We start from the raw sequence: 21,455 nt of genomic DNA on the forward strand, positions 1-21,455 counted from the left end.
CTTCAGTGTGTGTTCCGTTAAGAGCGTCACTTAAGTGGGACCAACAGTCTCTTCTTGTTTTCTTGCCTCATGATGCTGTTTTAGTTTCTCTCAGACGTTATGTTATTTTGTTAAGGTTTTCTCTCAGTTTGTTATTAAAGCTTGTTTACATTTACGTGAGCCACTTAAAGAAACTGCTGAAGAGTGGTGGAATATCCTAAACTTGGGCGAGGGAGGGGATATTCCCAGTTTGCCAGGAGGATAGATTTCGTTAATCACGCCCCCATCTCCACAGCAGGAAATAGGTATGGGGATGGATCACTAAGAACCTTTTAACTGGAGATGCGGAGTGTTCGTTGCAAGAAATCTCAGGTGCAATCAAAATGTGTGTACACACACACACACACACACACTTTTGAACTCACTCCTCTAAAATTTTATGTGGGTTTTCTTTTTTACATTCCAATTTCCATAACTTCCATCCTAATGAATCTCTTACACATCCCATTTAGTGCTAAATAAAGGTCAGGCTGATCACCTAGAAAGCTCTTGATTATTTTAATTCAATTAATTAATATCAGATTTTAAAATTACTAGGCGCTTAACAAGATGAATTATTATTTTTTAAAGAAAGCAGCAACAGAAAACTGCAACAAATCTGCCTGGAGCTCTTCACATACATAGAATCATTTTTTAAATTTTATCTTTTTGTAGAGTTGGAAGGGACTCATAGGGTCACCTAATCCCCCAACAATGCAGAAAGCTCGACTAAAGCACCCATTCTAACTCAGGGTGGGCAGACAGTAGATCCAAGATCTACTGATAGGTCTCTTGGCATCTTGAGATCAAGTACAATGGTACCTCAGGTTACAGACGCTTCAGGTTACATACGCTTCAGGTTACAGACTCCGCTAACCCAGAAATAGTACTTCAGGTTAAGAACTTTGCTTCAGGATGAGAACAGAAATCATGCGGCAGCAGTGGGAGGTCCCATTAGCTAAAGTGGTACCTCAGGTTAAGAACAGTTTCAGCTTAAGAACAGACCTCCAGAACGAATTAAGTTCTTAACCCGAGGTACCGCTGTAGATTGGCAAGGGCATCTGACTCCCAAAAGTTTAACAAAATGAATCTCAAACCCCGCCCCCCAGGAGTGGATCCTTGCATGGAAGGGGTCCGAGCAATGCTCAGTTTTGGTACAAATTCTTGGGCTCAGAATTCTAGCACAGCACTGTTCCCACAGCAGGCACCCAGATGCCTATGGGAAGCCCACAAGCAGCAATCTCCACCCTCCAGCAGCTGGAACAGCATTCTCTCCTAAACATGTGATTCCCAGCAACCGGCTTTCAGAGGGTGAATGCCTCTGGGAGTTGAGGTGGGACATAGCCACTTGTTCATAGTAGTCACGGGTAGTTTTATCCTCCACTGATGCTTCTAACACGTCTTTTAAAGCCATCCAAGTTGGCGGCCATCACTACTTCCTGTGGAAACGAGCCCTACAGTTTAACTAAGGGCTGTGTGAAGAATTAGTTCCTTTTGTCCCGAAGCTTCCAACATGTCCCCAGATCCTAGTAATAATAGCAATTATAATAATTGTATTATTTATATGACGCCCATCAGACTGGGTTGCCCCAGCCATGCTCACAGTATTACAGTGGTACCTCGGCTTAAGAACTTAATTCGTTCCGGAGGTCCGTTCTTAACCTGAAACCGTTCTTAACCTGAGGTATCACTTTAGCTAATGGGGCCTCCCGCTGCCACTGTGCCAGACCCTCGAAATTTTACCATCCTGAGGTAAAGTTCTTAACCCGAGGTACTATTTCTGGGTTAGCAGAGTCTGTAACCTGAAGCGTCTGTAACCTGAGGTACCACTGTATAAGAGAGCAAGGAAAACTTCACCATATCCACAACATGCAGAGTTTTATACCCCTGCTGCCATGTACTAAGTGCATATCTTTTGTACCAGCCCTCCACCCGGCGGGTCTTTGTGTTCCAGTTAAAAGCAAAGTGGATCTTGCGAGCCTTAAGGCTGCCCAACCCTGAACTAGCTGCCATATCCCCTGACCCCAAGTTATGGCAGCTATTCTGAAGTTGCATATCCAGCATGCTTATAGTTCATCACGCTGCTGTATCATAGATCAACTGAATAAGCCATCAGATCTCTGGCCCTGGTTCTTTCCTTAGCTTGCACACGGTCCAACTTCCCCCATTAAGATAGGACAGCCCCTATTTTCTCATACCTCTCTGCAGTCAATTGCTGTAGCTATTCTGGGTTTAGGGTATTAGGCTGCCTTCTTTTTTTAAGGCTGCTAATGTGTGGATATTTGCACCAGCTTCCATCCCATTCCCACTCTCCCAGCTGCTTATCCAGATAATAAAATGTTTGAGTGTGTTCTGAGTGGCAGCCATTTCTATAAAAAGCACCACCAGATCTATTTCGAAACGAAGTAAAATAAAACAAAATGAAGGCCTACTGTGGATCACTAATTTCATCTCCAGTCAGAATTAAGTACTTTCAGAGCCCATCGATTGTCACAAAGGAGTGAAGTTTGAGGGTAAATCATTTCCCATTCAGATAAATACATTTGAAAAATGCTTAACTTTTGGACTGGACCATACCAGGGTAGGGCAATCACACAGAGGTAGGAGAGGAAGAATCTGAGGCAGAGGAACAAGTACAGTCGTAACCTTGGAAGTCGAACGCAATCCATTCTGGAAGTCTGTTCGACTTCCAAAACGTTCAGAAACCCAAGCACGGCTTCCTGCAGCCAACCAGAAGCTGTGGAAGCCCCATCAGGACTTCCAAAAATAGATCGCAAACCGGAACAGTCACTTCCAAGTTTGCAGCATTTGGGAGCCAAAATATTCGAGAACAAAGCTGTTTGAAAACCAAGGTACGACTGTTAGTGGAAAACTGTGCCAAAATTTCCCCTTTTCCACCTTTCTTCAGATGATTTGTTTTCCTGGATTTTCCCTCCTGCTGCTCCCAATGGAAGTGATAATAAATGCACCAGGGCTGGCTGACAACCTCTTCTCCTCCTGTTCCAGGTGTGTCAGAGGAACAAAAGGGCTTTGGATCCAGCAGAACACACTATCTTTTAAAGTTTTAGGAAAGTTTTATTGTAAGAAACAAAATATTCCTAAATATTCCAGCATAAACAATACCCAACTGTATAGCCATATATAGCACTGCACATTAACTTCAAATACCAGATGCAGGTGAGAATGATTTCCAAATTATACTTTTGCATTTCTCTGACTTTTAGGTCCTCTTGGGGACTATCCTTAAAGGTAGCATTTCCAACTCCAGACTGTCGTTACAAATTTAAACAAACCAGTTATGAGACCCAGATCTGTGTGTATTTGTGTTTCACCATCTTCCGATTAACAGAAAAGAAGGTGGTCACTCCAAGTTGCTGAAAATCTGTTGCCTTTGGGTCTCTCAGTGACTCAAGGTGGCATGTTGGTTTCTTCATTATTGCCAGGTCCCAAAGTTTGAATGCTCGCTTTGTGTTTTTACTGAGGGCAGAGAGCTGAAATCAGAATGGCAAAGGCAGCAGAGATTCCGGCACACTCAGAGGGGTAGATTTGAGAGGAAGACCTTCCCTGTGCATGCAGAGGAAGATCTATGCAATGGCCCCTGGAGGCTGTAGCACACAAATGCTGCTTTTCTCTTCTGTTTTAAAGGAAATTAATGCTTAGTTTGCTACCACACCTGTTTCTGAGATCTCTTTCTGTTGCGGGACAGTTACAGATAGGTAGCCGTGTTGGTCTGCCATAGTCAAAACAAAAAAAATTCCTTCCAGTAGCACCTTAAAGACCAACTAAGTTAGTTCTTGGTATGAGCTTTCGTGTGCATGCACGTGTGCATGTGTATCTGAAGAAGTGTGCATGCACACGAAAGCTCATACCAAGAACTAACTTAGTTGGTCTTTAAGGTGCTACTGGAAGGAATTTTTTTTGTTTTGTTGCGGGACAGGCACTGCAAAATAATTTCTTCAGAGGAGAGGCTTCATCAACATGGAGGGAGTGTGACAAGGGTGTGGGAGGTGTTGCATGAAGACAAGACTGCCCCCATTTTCATCTTCAAAATGTGGGAGGGCATGAATTTGTGCCCTGCCAAAATAAGCTCACAGTGCCCAATGAATTCCTGGCCCAAACGCAGAGCATTCATGGTAGGTGAGCCAAAAGGATTAACTTGGTTGCTTGACTGGCTATCCTCAAATTACCAAGCATGGGCAAATGGCGCCCTCTGCCTTCTGGAGACAGGAGGCTGGCTCTCTGCTTTCAATTCCCTACATACCGTGGTGCCAAAACAACATGCAAATCTTCCGTCATGTAATTCCTAAATCGCTAGTTCAGCTGAACCAGCTCTGATCCAATACTGAGTTGAAGATCTCCAACTGAAGCTGTTCACCGTGGAAGTCATTCCAAGATCCCAGCAAATGTGTCATGTAAACGACTAGCGATTCCGCATTTAAAGCTCAGGCGTGTGTGTGTTTTAAAAGGTTAGCCCATGTTTTGCCACCCCAACCCCCACAATGTTGTGGCCTACAAGTCCCATCAGCACCAGCAAGTTTGGTCAATGGTCAGAGATGGTGGAAGCTGAAACTGAAAACTTCTGGAAGGCTTCATGTTGGCTACCCGGTGTTACATTCATGGAGGTTGTTTCCTGCTTGGCAGGGGGTTGGACTCGATGGCCCTTGTGGTCTCTTCCAACTCTATGATTCTAGGAAGTTGATCTCTCTGAACAACATGTGTTAGTCATGGAACTTCCACCTGAGCACTAGGTGCTGGGAGTCATATATTGGGGGAGGGAAGGTTACCATCATTGCCCTGCTTAAAGGGTTCTCAGAAGTTAATATACTGGCAATAATATAATCAATGTGCATTGCACTTTACAAAGTACAAGAGGACAGAGTATTTGCCCCGAGGAATGTAAAACTTAGCAGAGGTGAGACAACAAAGAGAGTGAGCTGGAGATAGGTATGCATAACTCAATGAAAGGCCATATTTAGCCCCAATTATAGTTGTGGTACGGTATGGGGATTTAAGGCTTTGTGTGTGCCAAAGACAACACAGAAAAGGTGGGCTTTTGAGGTATTTCTATTTTAACAAATTACAGTTCCCAATATTTTTTGTGGGGGGGGGGGAGGATGTGCATTAAATGTGTGGTGTTTACATAGTGTATACTGGGTTTTTCTTTATTACTTTTTAAAAATTATTTTTATTAAATATTTTCTTGGTTTACAAAAGTACATGCATTGTCTCTTTTTTCAGGTGGTAAAGTTCTTTCTACAGTTCCATTACATTTGTTGTGAGACAGTGTTGAGTACAGTATAAGGTCAGTGAAGAAGAGGAAAAAAGAAGGGGAAAAGGGGGAAGAGGAGGGGGTGAAACTTATTTTATTTTTTATAGTGTATGTGTGGGGTTTTGTGTCAGCGTCAACTGGATAGGTCCTCTTTCTATTTGCTTGTTACATTTCCTTGGTAGTGAGATGCATTAAGGGGGCTTTTTTTGGGCCAGAATTCCTTAGAGAAAGTGAGAATTTTTAGAGCTTCTCTTTGCTCAGGACACCCCAAGCACTAGCTGTAGAAACCACCTAAAAATGTTGCTCCCCAAAAACATTGCCTCTTAAGCCAGGGAAAACTGTCCTTTTTTCCCCCACCTTGTCCTGCATTTGCTATCCAGAGATTTGCAGAATCTCAGTGTGTGGGGGAAGAAAAACTCTCAACGGGAGTGCCTCACTAGACAAATGGCTCTTATTTTGAGCTCAAGAGGTCATGATTTCACAGCAGCAACAACATTATATCTAATTTTACCCACTTCTTAAAAGATGAACCCCTCCCCCCCCCCCGCTCCCCCAGCCAGTATGGATGCCTTTCTGCTCTTAAAGCCACAAAAGTTAAAGCTTTCCAGTTGCAGGAAGCAGTATGCCACAGGTCTTCTGACAGGGGCCATTATATTTGGGGCGGGCGGGTGGGATGTGCCCCCTTGATGCTGTGAATTCCCACGACCTAGCTTCTCTCCCCCACCCCTTCTCATCCTCCAAGGAAAGAGAACATCTGGCTTTCAATGAAGACCATCTTCTTTCCAAGCAGCACCCCCCAGTGGTAGTTATTGTAGGGGAAAAACAAAACGCACAAGTTTCAACTGACCAGGCAGCGGCCATTTTGTTGGGGGCCCTTGGCAGCCATCTTGCAAAAGGCTGCTGCTGCTGCTGCGGACGGTGTCAACTTTTCCATTCTCACAATAGGCAATAAAGCACTTCCGTGACACTTCAAGAAGAAGCTGTTAAAGTAGCATTACAACAGCCACCAAACAGGCCACTAAACCTTATCTTGGGAGATAAGGCATCAAAGTGATTCGATTCCTAGCTGGGTATGTCATTGCTAAAACTTCACCAGCCAGCAGCAGGACATGAAAACTCAATCGCTGCCCAAGTGAGACTGAGGGCGGAGAACAGGTTGTCAAATACTCGATGCCCATTTTTGGGCAACTTTTACCTTCCCGCTCTTTGCGATAATTCCCAGGAAGAACGGAAGGGCATAAAGCTTTCTCTTTCCATTTTGAATGTCATTTTACATGCAAGCATTAAAATTAAATAAAAAAAAACTATGGAGGGCCTCCAACAATGCAGGCTTAGAATGGTCAAAAGCCTGCAGAAACAACAAAATGGCTGCACCATGGTTGTGTCAGAGTGGACATGTTTAAAGTCATTTATGTTTTCCCAGGAGTCGTGGGAGACAGGAAAAGTACTCGACTCCTGAGAAAATGTAAATGAGTTTAAACATGGCTGTGGAATATTCCCCAGAAGAACCAAGTGTGGGTTGAGAGACTCCCGATTCATTTACCTGGAGGAACATTTTCAGCCAGACTGTTTCCTCAAACCATTTGCCTCACGCGAAGCCAGCAAATGAAAGGAACACAATACTCTTAAAAGAAGCTATTTCTGCTCAAAACATATATACTATGCCTGGATTCTAACAAATTGCATTGCTGTTTTGGTGAGTAAGCACAACAATTTGCAACGGGAAAAACAATGTTCCATGCTGTGATACATCCTTGTCATTTTTCAGTGGTTTAAGTCGGGGGTGGCAAGCCTAATTCAGCCCAATGGCCCCTTTTTTTTCTTTCTTTCTTTTTAAGAGTATTTATAGCCTGCTCTTCACGGAGTATTTCCAGGCCCGGAGCAGGGAACAAAGTAACAAGAAAAACAATACGCAAAAATCAGACGAAACTGGTGCAACCAACACCAAAGTAACAACTCTGTTGTAAGGTAAACAAGCTAAATGACATTGTCAAAAGCATTAGATTTCCAGTCTAACCAAACAGCTAGGAAAAAACAAAACCTAGGACATTTAAACAGATTAAACAACCAATGGACTTGGCAACCGTTCCCGCCCTGTTTTTCACTTATGTCAGCCCATTCGCTCCCAATTTGCCTCTCACAGGAAGAAAGCCCCATTCTGTGCAAACCAACCCCACTCTTTTGAGCAACTTAACACCAGCTCTCAAAGGCTCTCACATCGAGTTTGCTCCCCACAAGCATCTGCAACAAGAAACGCCCACTGTTTATCCACAGAAGCAACAGAGCAAGAAACAAACAGGGAAAAACTCACAGGCCTCAAGATGGGCAAGGCATGCAAGCAGATTTGCTGGCCTCCCTTGCTTTCTCTTCTCCTTGCTAGCCGGCACAAAACAGCACCCTGGCTCCTCAAGGGCCTTGGGAGAAAGGGCTATGGCAGCACTCCTTAGGCTGATATTCAGCCAGGAAGCCGCAGCTGGGGCTTATCTCCTGCTTACGAGTCCTGAGGAAGCTCACAGGCCTCAAGATTGACATCCATCCAGGCAGGCAAGAGGCACCATCAGCATTCAAGGGCACATTACAGCCAGGGGAAAACACTTGGGGGTATAAAACCAGGCGATTTCGGGGGTGTGGCCTGAGGAGAGTTTCAAGGGCCAGGTAGAGGGGCCTGAAGGGCCACACTCAGCCTCCAAGTCTGATGTTCCCTGCCCCTGAGTTCAGCTTTAAGTAAATACATGCAGAACAGCCTTGTTATATATTCAACAGCTGGGCCCGAAGCCTAATTTGTGACAGGTGGCCACAGACTCTGGATCCGACACAACTCAGTTTATCCATTATTTATTTGTTCGATTCATATACCGCCCTTTATCAAAAGGTGGTGTACAACATTCAAGGCACATTACAAAACACTGGTGATCAAAATGTAATAAGGAGCGTGCTGACAAACAGCCTAATAATAAAATAGTTATCACAATAACAGCCCTTTCCCGGACCACACAAATGGTCTTGTGTGAACCAGAGGTAGGAAGTATAAATCATGGCCGCTGGAGATCCGAAAGCAAATTGGATAAACAAAGCGAGTTAGGCCAGAGTGGGTACAAAGCAATGTGGTGTTAGGTGAAAGACAGTCTGCACTGTTTGCTCAGACTGAGGGGCTAACCTAGAAAGATGGGTTTATAAGTCTGGTGTCGCTCTATTTGGGGGGTCAGCTGATAGCACACAGACCACCACCACAACCTGGAGAGTGCCCTTGCTCTCTAGAGCAGGGATGAGAACCTTGTGCCCTTTCAGAGGTTGTTAAGACTATAATCCTTATCATCCCTGGCCCCCAGCCCTGCTGGCTGGAGCTCATGGGCATTGGAGTCCAACAGATCCCCTTGTCCTGCTAAAAAGTCTGTGCTGGCAGGCTGGTTGAAAGCCTAGAGCATTCGTGGCACAAGAGGTTAAGCACTTAAAGCTCCCACCCCCAGTGCATTACCATCATATTCCTATTTAAAAACACTACCATTTTCCAGACTGTGATTGTTGTGTAGGTGTGCGAAATTGCTCAGGAGTTTGTGCATAGAGAATTGCTTAATATACAAGACGTGAGTGGCTGAGTGGCTTTTGACTGTGCTGGTTTGAGCTGTAAAAGGCTAGCCTTGCAGGACCCTAGAACAGCCCATAATACCCCACCTCAGTTTACACACTTAAATAATTTTCAGGGTTGAGAAGCCACACATGACAGACTTGGTTTATTTACAAGCTGCCACTGAAATGACTTCCTATGCTTGGGGAACATAAGAACATAGGAAGCTGCCTTATACTGAGTCAGACCATTTGTCCATCCAGCTTGATAGTGTCCACACTGACTGGCAGCAGCACTCCAAGGTTTCAGGAAGGGGACATTCCACCTGCCCCACACTCTGCCTGGAGATACCAAGTTGGCTTAGTTTTACACATTGTACTTATGTTGTCTTCCTTATTGTTGATAGCTGCTTTGAGACTTTTTTGTGGGAAGTGATGCACAAATAAAATAAGTAAATAAACAATAGCTTTCCAGAACGAATGCTATAATTTGTAATAGAATCTTGGCAACCACAGTCCTGGAAATTGTACTTTTTTGGGTTTCCTATTGCCTCCTCCCAGACTTCCCAGAGCTCCCTGGGAATCATAGAATTACCGTATTTTTCGTCCCATAGGACGCTCCGTCCCATAGGACGCACCTAGTTTTTTGGGGGGGGAAATAAAGGAAAAAAAATTTCCCTTTATTTCCCCCCCAAAACCAGGTCGGGGAAACCGAACAAGGTCGAGGAACAGCGGGATGGCGGCGCTGCGCCTCCCTGCTGTCCCCCGAGCTTGTGGGGCTGGCCGATGTCTGCCCAGCGCGAGGGGCGCTCTGCTTCAGGGCGCCGCTCGCGCCAGGCGGTAGGCTGCTATCCGCAGCGTGGGGAGCCCTGCAGGGAACTCCTGCAAGGCTCCCCATGCTGCGGATGTCTGTCCGGTGCGCGGGCGCTCTGCTTCAGGGCGTCAAACACGCCGGGCGGCAGGCTGCTATACGCAGCCTAGACAGCCCTTTGGGAACTCCCGCAGGGCTGCCTAGGCTGCGGATGTCTTCCTGAAGCCTGGAGAGCAAGAGGGGTTGGTGCGCACCGACCCCTCTCGCTCTCCAAGCTTCAGCGAAAGCCTGCATTCGCCCCATAGGACGCACCCAGATTTCCCCTTCATTTTTGGAGGGGAAAAAGTGCGTCCTATAGGGCGAAAAATACGGTATAGAGTTGGAAGGAGCCTCGAGGGACCTCAAGGATCATCTAGTCCAGGGTTTCCCAGCTGTTTTAGGACTACAATTCCCATCATCCATGAAAACTGGTCCTGCTAGCTAGGGATGATGGGAGTTGTAGTCCGACAACAGCTGGACACCCAAATTTGGGAAACCTTGATCTGGTCCAACCCCCGCAATGCAGGTGGCGCAACTGCTGAATCATTTTGAGTCTGTGGTGTTGATCTGACCCAATAAGGGACACATTTGCAGTGGGAATCAGGAGACAGAGTATTTCTTGGGTTGACATCATCAAACTCAGCTGGAATTGACTGTTTCTTTATACAGTGGCACCTTGGGTTACAGACACTTCAGGTTATAGACTCTGCTAACCCAGAAATAGTACCTCAGGTTAAGAACTTTGCTTCAGGATGAGAACAGAAATTGCCCGGCAGCAGCGGGAGGCCCCATTAGCTAAAGTGGTACCTCAGGTTAAGAACAGACCTCCAGAACGAATTAAGTTCTTAACCCAAGGTACCACTGTATGAAGAAAGGTGGTTGGGGTCTCTGGGATGGAGAAACAGGCCATATTATTCGTCTGGGTGATAAAGCGCTGCAGGGTTTGCACTGTTAACGGATTTTACACTGCTAAAGGATTCACATCAATACTCGGGGAGTTGCTGCCCAGCTATTCCAGTCCCCGCCCCGTGTCCGCCCAGCGTTCTGCCTGCCACCAGGTCCCAGAATGTGTCATATCAAGCCCTTCAATGGGACTGTGGGGAACAGCATGTCACCATGCGAACGGACCTTCAGGGTATAAGAACATCACTTATCTGAGCCTGGAATGGTGTGGAGAAGGTGCTGGCTGATGGGAGATAAGGGCAGGCGTGTCTGAAAGAAGAGCTTTTCCTCGCTAAGTGTTGTGGCAGCAGCTCCCTCCTTTCGGTAAGTTGTTTTGAGATTTAGCTCTAATGGACACCTGTCAGAACAAGGGTGGCGGTTTTGGGAAATCGAAATATAAGCGCAAGGAATGTGTTTACGTGCATGCCCTGCCAAATCTAAAGGGTCCGTGGTAGTACTGGCTTTACATAAATACATGGGTGCGTCCCTAATCTTGAGGTAGCCGTGAGCCGCCATTGTCCATGCTGGCTAGGACTGATGGGAGCTGGGAGACCCCACAGCAGCTGAAAGACCACAGCTTCCCCATCCCTGTTCTAGAGGAACAGGCAATGGCTCTTGCAGGCATTTGCTTAGAGGAAAGATCTTTCTATTCTGTCCTGTTGCTTTGCTCTTACAAGTCTGCCTTCAGCAAGTTGCAGGGAGAAGTGAGGCCTCAGTTTTGGACACCATGTACTCTGGAAGTGGGACGCGGGTGGCGCTGTGGGTTAAATCACAGAGCCTAGGACTTGCCGATCAGAAAGTCGGCGGTTCGAATCCCCATGACGGGGTGAGCTCCTGTTGCTCGGTCCCTACTCCTGCCAACCTAGCAGTTCGAAAGCACGTCAAAGTGCAAGTAGATAAATAGATACTGCTCCGGCGAGAAGGTAAATGGCATTTCCGTGCGCTGCTCTGGTTCGTCAAAAGCGGCTTAGTCATTCTGGCCATATGGCCCGGAAGCTGTACGCCGGCTCCCTCGGCCAATAAAGCAAGATGAGCGCCACAACCCCAGAGTTGGCCACGACTGGACCTAATGGTCAGGGGTCCCTTTACCTTTTTTATTCCGGAAGCAGAGTGCAGAGCCATCAAATATCCTGAGTCTCAGACCCTGATAATGAAAAGGATGGATCCAGAACCCCTAGCAATTCTCTCTCAGGGAAAGGGGAATAGTTCAAGCCAGTATTTCCCAAGTTGTGGGCCATGACCTTCAAGTGTGTCACAGGCTATATAAGTAAACTCAAAATAGTTACTGCTTGGGAGCCTTAGCTGGTATGATGAATCTCTTGCGCGACTTTTCATTTTGTTTGCATATGTATAACAAAACTGCTTTCATGCAGATAGGCTTGAGTCTTGCATTTTAACTCCTGTCTGGCAGCTGGACTATAATTTGGTCTTTTTTATTTTAGTTTTTTATTTTAACTGGAGTATTATGATTGGATATATTAATTGGATGTTTTTTATTGGAAAAATCAATAAAAATGATTTATAAAAAAAAACAGAGTGGGCCAGCAAAAGGTGCTCACAGAGGGAGCCACCCTAAGTGACCACCACCGCAGCATGCCTTTCGTACCTGATGCGGCATTCATTCAAAATGACTCCCTGCACCACCATCAAATCGCCACTGGATTTTCTGCCAGGGTTAGTCAGTAGTTAAGCAAAGGCGGTTTGAAGTTCTTCAGATCTAAAACTGCTTGTGTAACTGTAATGTTTTTCGAATAATTTTTTATAGCTTATGAAGCAATAACCCACAACCAGGTGGTTGGTGTTCTTGCATTCCCATAAACAAAACTGCGAATAACTATGTAAGCATTATAAATAGTTCAACGAATTCCACATTAATAGGGGCATTAAGTTCATATTTTGCTTGGATGTCTCCAGTAATGGTTATAAAAGAGGCAAAGAGGCGGCTAAAATGCATGAAACCGACAGCTGCCACAGGCCAGTGATCCGAAATCCGTATGAACATAAGAAGAGCCCGCTGGATCAGGCCAATGCCCCATCTAGCCCAGCAGCCTATTCTCACAGTGGCCAAATAGATGCCTGTGAGGAAACCCCCAAGCAAGATTCAAGCACAAGAACACTCTCCCCTCTTGCAGTTTCTGACGCCTGCTTCTTGGGAGAAGGGCAATGACAGGCCTAGACAGCATCTTAAAAAGCAGAGACATCACCTTGCCCACAAAGGTCCGTATAGTTAAAGCTATGGTTTCCCCAGTAGTGATGTATGGAAGTGAGAGCTGGACCATCAAGAAGGCTGATTGCCGAAGAATGGATGCTTTTGAATTATGGTGCTGGAGGAGACTCTTGAGAGTCCCATGGACTGCAAGAAGATCAAACCTCTCCATTCTGAAGGAAATCAGCCCTGAGTGCTCACTGGAAGGACAGATTGTGAAGCTGAGGCTCCAGTACTTTGGCCACCTCATGAGAAGAGAAGACTCCCTGGAGAAGACCCTGATGCTGGGAAAGATGGAGGGCACAAGGAGAAGGGGGCGACAGAGGACGAGATGGTTGGATAGTGTTTTCGAGGTTACCAGCATGAGTCTGACCAAACTGCGGGTGGCAGTGGAGGACAGGAGTGCCTGGCGTTCTCTGGTCCATGGGGTCACGAAGAGTCGGACACGACTAAACGACTAAACAACAACAACAAAATGCAGAAGCATTTCTGTCTCTGACTGAGGAGGCAGAATATAACCACTGATAGCTTTATCCTGTGAATTTGGCTAATCCTCTTTTAAAGTCAGTCAGCTTGGTGGTCATCACTGCCTCCTGTGGGAGCAAATTCCGTTGTTTAACTATGCACTGCCTGATGAAGCACATTCTTTTATCTTCTCCTGAATATTCTAACATTTAGCTTCAATAAATCGACGGGTCATCATCCCAAGTAAATTTGGTCTTGTGGGCCACCATACTAAAAAGGCTGGGAGTCACTGATTTGAACTGGGGCTTGGAGCTGCTTCCTTGCTTCTCCTGCCTTAGCAGGAGATTCAGAGAAGATAGCTTTCCAGGTCAGATCCTGCTAACTCTGCCCGAGTGTCTCCACTTGGTTCCTTTGCTCCTGGTTGGTGGACGCTACTTTTACTCTGTCAAGTTAAGACTCGGAAGCCATGGAACAACCTAAGTCGGCTTAATCCGGCCCCTGTGGCAGTTTATTTCCTGAGGTAAAATCCTAAAACCCTAAAAAAAAAAACTTCAACCCTAAAAAAAGCTCAACAACTTCAACCCTAAAAAAAAGCTCAGCAACTTTGGTCGGTCTTTTGGCCGGCCCTCACGGCCCTTCACTTCATCAAATCTGGCCCTCTTTGAAAAAAGTTTGGGCACCACTGATCTAAGTTATGTGTGGGCACAGTAGAAGAAACAGGGAATTCATAAACATTTGTGAAAGTTATCTGAAAAGGGCTTGGTATTATTTTTGTATTTTTCTCTAAGGGGATTTGGGGGTTTTTTGGTGTTGCTCAGGAAATCTCAAGCAAGCCATGGCTGCAACAGTTAATTTACTTTATGGAAATGCTATTGCCTCAAGATGTATTTTCCACAGGACTCTCCACTTTTCCTCCTCTATGGCATAAGGAGGCTTGAAATGCCTCTATTACTTAGCAACCAAAGCAATTAAAGCAACGTAGTTTCCCTCAGGTTCAGGTGGGTGAGGGAAGATTGCTAGAGACGTGGGCCTTTTTTTTATTATGATGCTATTTTATAAGGTCCTGTTGACATGCAGATGAATGGTCAGGAATCTGGGTAGGTCTTTCCCACCTTTTCGGAATGGATCTATTGCTCAGCAACATCAAGTACTTTGAACCAGATAAGCTGCACATTTTGAAAACAACCCTTTCCATGCTTCAGAACATCCCAAGAACACTTAAGGTTCAAAGAAAAAGATCAACTTGCGGTATTTGTTACCACAAGGCTATGCTGACAGCCAACAGCTCAGATGAGATCAAAATGGATTTGATATAAGCAATGGCAGCTAAATATGGAACCTCTCTTTTCAGAGACTTTTGGGGCCACTGGGCACATTTAGAGTTTTGAGAAAATGCTACAGGTGCCAGTCATGAAATGGTTGTCCCGTCTAAATAAGCAGAAAGAGAGACCAAACCTCTAGACTGGTGACTGGGAGCGGCCGCCGAGACCACATAACACCGGTCTTGAAAGACCTACACTGGCTCCCAGTACGTTTCCAAGCACAATTCAAAGTGCTGGTGCTGACCTTTAAAGCCCTAAACGGCCTCAGTCCAGTATACCTGAAGGAGCATCTCCTCCCCCATCGTTCTGCCTGGACACTGAGGTCCAGTGCCGAGGGCCTTCTGGCGGTTCCCTCACTGCGAGAGGCCAAGTTACAGGGAACCAGGCAGAGGGCCTTCTTGGTGGTGGCACCCGCCCTGTGGAACGCCCTCCCATCAGATGTCAGAGAAAAACAACTACCAGACTTTTAGAAGACATCTGAAGTCAGCCCTGTTTAGGGAAGCTTTTAATGTTTAATAGACTGTTGTATTTTAATATTCTGTTGGAAGCCTCCCAGAGTGGCTGGGGAAACCCAGCCAGATAGGCGGGGTATAAATAATCTAGTAGTAGTAGTAGTAGTAGTGAAGGAAGAGGCATCTCGCTTGCGCTCTGTGCTTGCTTGCACAGAGACGTTTTTTGCACTTTCCCTCTGTTTAGAAACAGAAGGGAAGGTGGGTGTTCAGTCCTGGCATCCAGTCAAATATGGACATGTTTAATGGGGTATGTTCAATGTAGGAGAGGCCAAGCCAGGTCAAACAGCAGCTGAGCAGGAAAAGCAAGCAGCCTCTTGTGCACTGTGAATTTTTGAGGGGATGCTTACTGAGACGATAGAAGGTACTGGTGGGCACAATGGCAAAGGACTGGTGCAGTGAGACAGATCTTTCAGAAGCAAGTGGAACCTCAAGATTTTGTGGGAGTTCCCCACTTTCACCCAAAATTAAAATAATAAAACCCTGATGCATGTTCTCCTTGGCCAGAACATCAAGGTGCGGCCTGAATTCCACCTCGGCGTTTAGCGCTGAACAACAGCAACCCTTAAGTTCAGTAAGTGAATAAGGCCCCCCCCCCTTTTTTTTATTTCCAAACATATTCAGCTGAAGATACACTATCCAGGACACATGTCCCATTTACATCCTAAAAAGAAACCCCAGGAAGCATTTAATGCTTAGTCCTTTGGCAAAAACCCTCTGAGAGAATGCAGGGACAATTAAAACTGAATGCTTGATGGCTTTCATCATGCTTTCATTTTTCCGGATAGCATTAAAATATGTCACTGTTAATTGTAGCAAGCTATATTTCCCCCCTGACAGTGCCTTTCACTTAGCATTTGATGAAAGGATTTTTAAAAAATCATATATTTTTGTTATGGAGTGGTGTGTGTGTGTGTGTGTGTGTGTGTGTGTGTTTACCTCAGGACAATGATGATGCTTTACATCTCCATGCGCTGTACTTGATTAAATTGCTGCACACAATAAACACGCCGTACTCTCAGCCCCCTGAGAGTTTATTCTCTCCAGTCAGCCATGCACACCACTCACCATATAGTAAAGTTTCTGTAAGTAAGAACACGACTACCTTTAACGAAGCTCATTCATAGAAGGAAAGCTTCCATCCACGAACCGCTTTGTAGTAAAAGTCTCATATCCCCTTCTCCTTTTTAATGCCTAAAATAAACGGTCAAAGGTAGCCCTAGAATGACCATATTCTTGCTCCTTTCCTGCTACTATGCTGCTAGGAGCTGTACATAATATACACCAGACCAAGGGCTAAAATACACGTGACATGAAATGTGTAAATGCATTTACCGGTATGTGTGTTTTTCCTGTAATAATGGCAATCATGGGAACAAGGGGTGAGCAAGATCAGGAACACAGCACAAGAGAAGGGGATATTTAACCCTTTTGTCTTGCTGACAATTGCCCTAAGCTGCATTGTTGTTGTTGTTGGTTGTTGTTGTTGTTGTTGTTCAGTTTATTACCTGCCCTTCACCAGGAGATCCCACGACAGGTTGCAACAATTTTATAATTCCGAATTAAAAACAGTTAAATCAAATTACAGTGGTACCTTGGTTTACGAACTTAATCCGTTCCGGAAGTCCGTTCTTAAACCAAAGTGTTCTTAAACCAAGGCTGCTTTCCCATAGCAGGGGGAAACTCAATTTACAAACGGAACACACTCAACAGGAAGCAGAACATGTTCTTATTCCAAGGCAAAGTTCACAAACCAAAACACCTACTTCTGGGTTTGCAGCGTTCTTAATCCAAGTTGTTCATAAACTAAGCTGTTCTTAAACCAAGGTACCACTGTACAGTCACAGGAACAAACAAACATCTCAAGTAAGGCTGTAATGAGGGGGTTCTTTATACAACAGAATGCTGTAAAGAAAAGGATACAAAATGAGAGGAAAGACAAGATATTGGAGAAAATCAAAGAATTGGAGAAGAAATTAAGATCAAATCCGAAGTCACAGCCGACCCTGAGAGAAATCAAACTTCATCAAGCACAATATTCTAAATTGATAAACCAGGAAATAGAGTGGAAGATTAAATTAATGAAACAAAAAACTTTTGAATCGGCAAATAAATGTGGGAAACTGCTAGCTTGGCAGTTAAAGAGGAGACAAAAACTAAATACAGTTACAAATTTAGAAATTGAAGGAAGAAATATTCAGAACCCTGTGGAGATCAGAAAGTGCTTCCAGAGATATTTCAAAAGATTATATACTCAAGGGCCGCAAGATGAGGTTGAGATTAAACAATTTTTGGGAAAAAATGGACTAACAAAATTGTCACAAGAAAATAGATCAATCCTGAATTGCAAAATAACACGACAAGAGATTGAACAAGCCATTCAGAACATGCAATTGGGCAAATCCCCAGGGCCAGATGGGCTGACCTCCAAGTACTACAAGACATTAAAAGACTATCTGATACAACCACTGATGGAGGTCAGCAATGAAATTATGGAGGGGAAGAAGGCGCCGGAATCGTGGAAAGAAGCTTTTATCACATTGATACCAAAATCGGAAGCTGAAAAGACACAACTTAAGAACTATCGTCCCATCTCCCTTTTAAATGTGGATTACAAAATATTTGCAGACGTTTTGGCAAGTAGACTCAAAAAAGTATTAAATGAAGTAATTCATAAAGACCAGGCAGGCTTTCTCCCAGGTAGACACTTGTTTGCTAACACAAGGAATATCATTGACATCTTGGAACTTTTGCAAACAGACATAAATACAAAAGCAGTGTTAATTTTTATAGATGTGGAGAAGGCCTTTGACAATATCTCTTGGAAATTTATGAAGGGAAATTTAAAAGAAATGGGAGTGGGACGGGGTTTTGAGAATGGGATTGATGCAATATATTCAGAACAAAAAGCTAAATTGATAGTTAACAATGTGGTTACAGAAGAGTTTAAAATTGAAAAAGGAACACGACAAGGCTGCCCCATTTCCCCTCTGCTATTTATTTCGGTTCTGGAGGTGCTCTTGAATATGATCAGAGGGGACCGGTTGGTGGAAGGAATCCAGGTCGGAGCGAAACAATACAAACTTAAAGCTTTTGCAGATGACCTAGTTTTGACCCTGCAGGAGCCAGAATCTAGTACGAAAAGAGTGTTACAATTGATTCAAGACTTTGGTCGGGTGGTGGGATTCAAATTAAACAAACAGAAAACTAAGGTGCTGGGGAAAAATTTGACAGATACAGAGTCAGAACGGTTTCAGAGAGAGACAGAACTAACTGGGGTTAAAAAAGTAAAGTACCTAGGGGTAAACATAACAGCAAAAAATCTGAGTCTTTTTAAGGATAACTATGAAAAATGTTGGATTGAAATTAAAAGAGACTTAGACAGTTGGACAAAATTGAAACTTTCTTTGTTAGGCCGAATTGCTGCTATTAAGATGAATGTATTGCCAAAAATGTTGTTTTTGTTTCAAACACTACAGATTGTGGACAAGACGGAGTGCTTCCGGAAGTGGCAGAGAGACATCTCTAAGTTTGTCTGGCAGGGCAAAAAGCCCAGAATTAAGTTTAAGATATTAACTGATGCGAAAGAAAGAGGGGGCTTTGCCCTGCCAGACCTAAAGTTGTACTATGAGGCCGCAGCTTTCTGCTGGCTAAAAGACTGGCTACTTCTCGAGGACACTGACGTTCTGGATCTGGAAGGTTTTAACAATGCTTTTGGTTGGCATGCATACTTATGGTATGACAAGGTTAAGATCAATAAGGCCTTTAAGAATCATATTGTCAGAAAAGCAGTGTTTAATGTCTGGACAAAATATAAAGACTTATTGGAAAATAAAACTCCAAGGTGGCTTTCACCGCTGGAAGCTAAGGCCCGAAAAAGACCCAATATGGAGGCCAAATGGCCAAAATATTGGGAAATACTAGAAAAAGATGGAGACAATTGGAAATTGCAGAGTTTGGAGAAAATGAAGGATAAAGTGCGAGACTGGCTACACTACGCTCAGATTAAAGAAGTCTTTAAAAATGACAAAAAGTTAGGGTTCCAGGTGGAGAAATCGAAGTTGGAAACAGAACTGTTAGAGCCTAAGACTAAGGTACTTTCAAGAATGTATAACTTGCTGTTAAAATGGAATACACAAGATGAAATGGTTAAATCGGCTATGATAAAGTGGGCACAGGACATTGGGCACAACATTATGTTTGAGGACTGGGAAAGGTTGTGGACCATTGGGTTGAACTTCACTGCATGTAATGCTTTGAAGGAAAATGTAATGAAAATGATATATAGATGGTACATGACCCCAGTTAAACTTGCCAAAATATACCATTTGTCTGATAATAAATGTTGGAAATGTAAAGAAAATGAAGGAACATTCTTTCACCTCTGGTGGACTTGCCCTAGAGTGAAGGCTTTCTGGGAAATGATATATAATGAGCTGAAAAAGGTATTTAAGTATACCTTCACTAAGAAACCAGAGGCCTTCCTTTTGGGTATTGTCGGCCAGAGGGTGTTAAGGAAGGACCGAACATTTTTTATGTATGCAACAACAGCAGCAAGGATACTTATCGCTAAGCACTGGAAAACCCAAGATCTACCCACACTGGAAGAGTGGCAGATGCAGCTGATAGACTATATGGAACTAGCCGAGATGACCGGCAGAATCCGAGACCTGGGAGAAGAGAAGGTTGAAGAAGACTGGAAGAAATTTAAGATTTATTTAAAAAAGCATTGTAATTTGGTTGAATGTTAAGAAGGATGCTGGATCATAAATAATTGAGCACCACTAAACTAGATGGAATTAGGATGACAAGTGAGATTGAGGAAAAAACATAAACCTTTGGGAGGATTATTAGATTATATTTTAAATGAATGGGATATAAGAATGTAAACAAGATGATAAATTGCAGGTAAGAATTGACAATGATGCAAGTGGGAGCGGGAGACGTGAGGGAGTCCAATGAAGCTAAGAAAATATGTTATGATATATGTTTCATTGTTTTCTATTTCTGCATTTATGTTTAAAATTTTTAATATATATATATATATATATATATATATATATATATATATAAACATCTCAAGTATCAAAGGCTAAGGTAAAGAGGTGTGTCTTTATCATTCACAGAAAGTAGTGTAGCGAAGGTGCCAGTCACACATATATGAGGAAGGAATTCCAGAATGTAGGGGCTGCCACAAAGAATGCCCATTTCCACGCCACCAGACACATACTGAACTTCGGGGGGGGGGTGTAGAACTACCCCCCCTTTAACACCTGAGAGAGTCTGTAAGGAACATGGCAATCTCTCAGATATTTGAGGTATTAAGTTGTTTAGGGCATTAAACACCAGCAGCCCAAGCACCGTCAATTGGGCCTAGAAACAAATACAGGAGAAGGCATATAAAAATCTTCATTTAGCCAACGCTTTCCCCCTTTCTCTCTCTCACACAGGAAAGACTGACTTTTCAAGATGGCACGTTCTGCTACATATACAACCTACAAGCAAAATTCCCCTCCGTGCATGCAAATGAATGCAGATTTAATCAAATAAAATCCCTTTAATCAAGCAGGAGCCCAAGCAGTTTCATATATATATATGGGGTCAAATTTGCAAATCATGCTTATTCTTATCTCAAAGTTTGTGGAGAAGGTGCAGCAGGTGTTTTCCTCTCTCTCTCTCTCTTTCTCTCCCCCCTCCCAGCCTCCCCTCCTCCCTGCCTGTGTTGCAAAAATGATTTCAAACACACAGAGAAAGAAAGAATAAGAAGCAACCAATCAATAAGCTTCATGCAAATAATACGTCCTGTCCTTCAGAGATCACTTTGAAAGCAGGCAAGGACTTGTACTTTTTTTTTTTTTTTAGAGGCTCCAATTTTGGCAAAGGAAATGTCTTCCTGATTCTGCTCATAATTTGCAACCCAACAAAAAAGAGCATTTCAAATGTCACTTGGCTGATCTTCTTGACTGGTTTGTTTTGTTGAGGGTTTTGTCTTGAGTTATATACCAGCTAAGCATTCCACATACCTCAGCATTCTTTTGAGGCCCACTATAAATATATATAGTGGGAAGGTAAACGGCGTTCCGTGTGCTGCGCTGGCTCGCCAGATGCACCTATGTCACGCTGGCCACGTGACCCGGAAGTGTCTGCGGACAGTGCTGGCTCCCGGCCTATAGAGTGAGATGAGCGCACAACCCTAGAGTCTGTCAAGACTGGCCCGTACGGGCAGGGGTACCTTTACCTTTACCTTTATAAATATATATAGGGATGTGGGTGGCGCTGTGGTCTAAACCACAGTGCCTAGGGCTTGCTG

General features: G+C 44.1%; 2 long non-coding RNA genes across 2 annotated transcripts in view; one reads left to right on the top strand and one right to left on the bottom strand.

Annotated features, from left to right (window-relative positions):
* Window positions 1-9,439, bottom strand: part of LOC307199377 — a 103,379-nt gene extending 93,940 nt beyond the window's left edge. Inside the window, exon 1 of the long non-coding RNA XR_013831946.1 lies at window positions 7,599-9,439. This is a non-coding gene — a long non-coding RNA (uncharacterized lncRNA). The remainder of the gene's footprint in view (window positions 1-7,598) is intronic.
* LOC307199375 lies at window positions 864-20,884 on the top strand. The gene is made up of 3 exons (XR_013831941.1): window positions 864-959; window positions 10,478-10,967; window positions 20,596-20,884. It is a non-coding gene; the product is annotated as an uncharacterized lncRNA (long non-coding RNA).
* Window positions 20,885-21,455: the final 571 nt, after the last annotated feature.

Source organism: Podarcis cretensis (genome assembly GCF_951804945.1).
Source record: "Podarcis cretensis genome assembly, chromosome: 12".
Classification (NCBI taxonomy): domain Eukaryota; kingdom Metazoa; phylum Chordata; class Lepidosauria; order Squamata; family Lacertidae; genus Podarcis; species Podarcis cretensis.